The following is a 5,502-nucleotide window of genomic DNA, read 5'->3' as shown; positions in this document are numbered from 1 at the left end:
CATAGTACATTAGCATAGCTTAAGACAAACATTTCCATAAGAAAAAGGCATTGGTTATCTCTAGACTCGAGAATAGCTAACTTCAGGCGAAACTGGGTGTCATTATGGCAACACAATATTTTAAGAGAAACCTCCCTTTAAATTTGTATAGAGAAGGAAAAAATATTGCTAGTTTGTTTCCTCCTGCCGCTTAAGAGAGATAAAAATGTCTGACACTTGCAGGCTATTTCCTCTATTTGGAGACCCCTGGCCTTCCTGCCTGTTACCCTCTCAATGAGAACTTTAAAGATCTACTCTGTTAGCAACTTTCAAATGTACAACAGAATATTGTTAATTATAGTCACCATGGTGTACATTATATCCCCAGGACTTATTTTACAACTGTAAGTATTTACCTTTAGGGTCTTCCCTGATGGTTCAGGTGGTAAAGAATCCACCATGATTCCCATGCCTGGAGAATCCCCATGGACAGAGGAGCCTGGCGGGCTATACAGTCCATGAGGTTGCAAAGAGTCAGACATGACTGAGCCACTAAGCATGGCACACTTACCTTTAGACCTCCTTCACCCATTGTGCCCATGTCCTGCCTCTGCCAACCACCAATCTTCTCTGTGCATCTGAGAGTTTTATTTTCTAGATTCCACATATAACTGAGATCATATGCTATTTCTCTCTTTGTCTTACTTATTTCATTTAGCCTAACGCCTTCAAGGTCCATCCATGTTGTCGCAGAGGCAGGATTTCCTTTATTTTTATTGCTAAATAATATACCATTGTGTATATATACCACATATTCTTTATTTCTCCATGAATGGACAGTTTGGTTGTTTCCATGTTTTGGCTATTATAAATAATGCTGCTATGAACATGGATGTGTAACCTTATTCTGTAGTTGATTTCCACAATTATGTAAGTAACACTTTCACCCATCCAATGTATTAGTTAGGATTAGTAACAGTAACCCAAAGTAACAGTGGGTTAAACAAGGTTAAAGTTTATTTCCTTCTCATATTAAAAAGTCTGGAGGAAGATAGTCCTGAAGTGGTATTGCAGCTCCATAGCATCTCTTTCTGCTCCGCTCTCAGCATATGGCTCTGTCTTATGGTCCAAGATGGCTGCTGGAGCTCCAGCCATTATATGGACATTCTACACAAAAGAAAAGTATAGTTTCCATTTCTCTTAAGGCAACTTCCTAGGAGAACATTGCCTTCCACAGAACATTGCCACTTGGATCTCATTTAGTCACATATATCTAGCTACCAGAGAGGCTAGGAAATGTGTCCTTATACAGAGAGGCAATGTGCCCAGGTAAAAATCAAGATTCTGATATTAAGGAGGAAGGGAGAATGAGTATAAGTGTTGAGGTAGATCTTTACCACCTGGCCTCTCAGTTCAGAGACCTTCTCACCCCAATGATCTTATAATCTACCTATGTCATTATCATCAAAACCTTGATTTAAAGCATCTTACTCTCCGAAAACATCTCTTATCTTTCCAGCACACTCACTCCAGTACTCTGACTCCAACAGTTTTTGACTCCCCTGTGTGCCCTCCATCAACCTCCTCTTTTTTTTTTGGGGGGGGGGGGCGTTGTGCTGGGTCTTTGTTGCTTTGTGTGGGGGTTTTTTGTCTCTAGTTGCTTCAGGGCAGGGGGTGGGCTACTCTTGGTTTCAGTGTGCAAGCCTCTCACTGCAATGGCTTCTTTTGTTGCAGAGCACAGGCTCTAGGCATGCAGGCTTCAGCAGGTGTGGCACATGGGCTCAGCTGCTCTGCGGCATGTGGGATATTCCCATACCAGGGGCTGAACCCATGTCCCCTGCATTAGCAGGCAGATTCTTAACCACTGGACCACCAGGGAAGCTCCATCAACCTGCTCTGTCTTCACTTCTTAACCCACCTGGTCTAAAACCCATGGTCCAACATTATATCCATACCCTACCATGCACTCTCAATTCCTTTGCCCTTTCCCCCATACTTGCTTGGGTATTACCTTTGTTATGTGTCTTCACTAAAACACTCAAATATGGCGAGAGAAAAATACTACCTGACATCTTAAATTCATGACTACTAAACCTTGCTTCTTTTTTCTCTAAGATAGACGCAATCAGAAGATTTTCACATCTTTCCACTCAGTGCCTGAGGTTTGTAATGAGGGCTAGTTATATAGGCACCCTCTGCCTAGCATATATCAAAATTCCAGGCTCCCAAGAGGAAAGCAGATGTTCAATATAAAACACATGGTTAGACTTCAGTGGTTAAGAATCCACTTGATAATGAAGGGGACATAGGTTCAATTCCTGGTCTGGGAGGATTCCACATGCCACGGGGCAACTAAACCCATGCACCATGACTACTGAGCCTGCACTTAAGAGCCCATGCTCTGCAACAAGAGAAGCCACCATAATGAGAAGCCCATGCCCTGCAACTTGAGAGTAGTCCCCGCCCACCATAACTAAAGAAAGCCTGGACACAGCAGTGAAGACCCAGCACAGTCAAAAATAAAATTAAATAAATATAAGATAATAGATTCCATAATTTACAGGAAATGGATAAATTCCTTTACAAGCGTAATTAAAAAAAAATAATAAACCACATGGTTATACAGTTTAGTCTTGGGGAGCTACTCTTATCAGGGTGGTAAGAACCCTCCCCAAATCCAAATTCTCAGGCACCAGACATGGGTTAAGGATGCAAGCTGGCCTTCCTGAGGATAAAGAGTCTCAGGCCTGGAGTCATGCCCTCCTTGAGAGGGCAATACATACATAAGTTATTTGGAATTTTTCTGTACAGAAGATTTGTTCCCCATATTCTGGTTGGTTTTAATTCTTTATTTTGGGGGATATGGGAAGCACTATCATGGTTACAAGAGTCAGCTAACCCTTTCCTGCACATTGCTTTTTATTAGGAGCCTCCAATACTGGTCTCCAGACTCTTGCCTGGCCCAGTGTTTCTCAAAATTTGGCTCTTGAGCCAGAAATATCAGCATCATCTGGAATGTGACAGAAATTCTCAAATCCCACCCCAGATGTACTGAATCAGAAATTTTAGTAAGTCCTCCTGATGAATGGTAAAGTTGAAGAACCACTGGTTTAGCCAGATAATGAGGAAGACCTGTACCTGCTCTTTCTGTCGGGCTTCAAACTGATCCTGAGGTCTCCACTATCTGCCAGAACCAATAGATGAAAGTAGGTTAGGATGGGAGTGGTGTGGAGTCCAGGTTTATTCAAACTAGCATCTTCCCTTCCTTGTGGATTGTAAATAAACTTATTTTAAAGCTCTCTTCAGAGCATTGTTTTTCTCGATTTCCTTGGGGGCAACTTCTCTCATTTGAAGAGTCTTCTTACGAAAGATCATGGTACTGGATGCCTGTGTTTTACTATTTGGATTGCTTTAGTAATTTTTTATGTTTTTTTGGGGGGGGCGGATTTCATAGTTTCACAAAAGTTGAAAAACTAAAACAAAGATTTCTTACATAACTTTTGCCCAAATTCCCTAAAGGCAAGACTTTACATACCAACAAAGGAACAAGAAAATTAACATTCATATAACATTGTTAACTAAACCACTTATTCAACGGTCACCACTTTTCCCACTAATTTCCCTTTTTTGTTCCAGGATCCTGTATTACATTTAGTAGTTATGTATCCTTAATCTCCTCTAATCTTTGTCAATTCTTCAATGTTTTGTTGTCTTTCAGGACCTTGACAATTTGAAAGACCTAAGTTCCATATTTTATTTCTGATTTATTTACTTTATACCTAATGTTGTTTTTCTATTGCAGGATCCCACTTTCTAAGTGGGATCACATGCCCTTTATTATTAGTCTGCTTTAGACTGTGACAGTCTCTTACACCTTCCTTGTTTTCGATGACTTGACAGTTTTGAGGAGTACTAGTTAAGTATTTTGTAGACTATCCCTTAATTTGTGATTGTCTGATATTTTCCCCTCATGATTAGGCTAGGGTTTTGCATTGTCAGGAGGAAAACTACAGAGGTGAAGTGCTATTCTCATCACATCATACCAGGGTACTACTAATCACTTACCACTAATGATGTTAACCTGCTGAGCTTGTGTTTGGTAAGTTTCTCCACTGTAAAGTTATTCTTTTTTCCTTTTTTCCAAATTGTATTCTTTGGAAGGAAGTTACTAGGCTCTGCCCATACTTAAGGGTTGAAGAGTTATGATCCATGTCCTTGAGGGCAGAGTATCTACATAAATTTTTTATAATTCTTCTGTATGGGAAGAATCCTCTCCCATGTATTTGTTTATTCAATTATTTATATCAGTATGGATTCATGGGTATTTATTTCATAACATGGGTTATAATCCAATTCTACAGTATTTATTCCATTGCTCAAAGTATTCCAGCTTTAGCCATTTGGAGTTGTTGCACTGGTGCCTCTGACATACCGTCATTAGTTTTTTTAAAGCACTTCTTCACTTTCTGGCACTACAAGATGCTCCAAACTCATCTTGTACATTCCCTGTCCCAGTTTTAGGAGCAGCCGTTTTGCTCGGAGTCCTGGTTACTCTCACTAGAGAATGGTATTAGAAATAAAAACTTGGTGCTAAGTGTGCTCATTGCTACTAGGGTATCATGGCTTCCAGGCCCTTCAGAGGACAGAGCTTGGAAATATGTGTATACTCACGAATACACAATTATTTCTATACTTATCCATCTATTTCTACACTAAGCTAAATATGACTTCATACTAATGAGAGAGGTAAAGCTTATGCAGATTGATAGGGAGTCCAAGGCCCCTTGAGGAGGAGGCAAGCATTCTTTCAGATATTCTTTTGCCTTAGTCTCATAGGACATGTTTCCCTTAGTTCAGTTCACTTTAGTTCAGTCGCTCAGTCGTGTCCGACTCTTTGCAACCCCATGAATCGCAGCACGCCAGGCCTCCCTGTCCATCACCATCTCCTGGAGTTCACTCAAACTCACGTCCATCGAGTCAGTGATGCCATCCAGCCATCTCATCCTCTGTCATCCCCTTCTCCTCCTGCCCCCAACCCCTCCAAGCATCAGAGTCTTTTCCAATGTGTCAACTCTTTGCATGAGGTAGCCAAAGTATTGGAGTTTCAGCTTTAGCATCATTCCTTCCAAAGAAATCCCAGGGCTGATCTCCTTTAGAATGGACTGGTTGGATCTCCTTGCAGTCCAAGGGACTCTCAAGAGTCTTCTCCAACACCACAGTTCAAAAGCATCAATTCTTCGGTGTTCAGCTTTCTTCACAGTCCAACTCTCACATCCATACATGACTACTGGAAAAACCATAGCCTTGACTAGATGGACCTTTGTTGGGAAAGTAATGTCTCTGCTTTTGAATATACTATGTAGGTTGGTCATAACTTTCCTTCAAAGGAGTAAGCGTCTTTTAATTTCATGACTGCAGTCACCATCTGCAGTGATTTTGGAGCCCCAAAAATAAAGTCTGACACGGTTTCCACTGTTTCCCCATCTATCTCCCATGAAGTGATGGGACCGGATGCCATGATCT

Source organism: Bison bison, unplaced genomic scaffold (assembly GCF_000754665.1).
Source record: "Bison bison bison isolate TAMUID 2011002044 unplaced genomic scaffold, Bison_UMD1.0 scf7180017863325, whole genome shotgun sequence".
Classification (NCBI taxonomy): domain Eukaryota; kingdom Metazoa; phylum Chordata; class Mammalia; order Artiodactyla; family Bovidae; genus Bison; species Bison bison.
Note: the sequence above shows the minus strand (reverse complement) of the source record.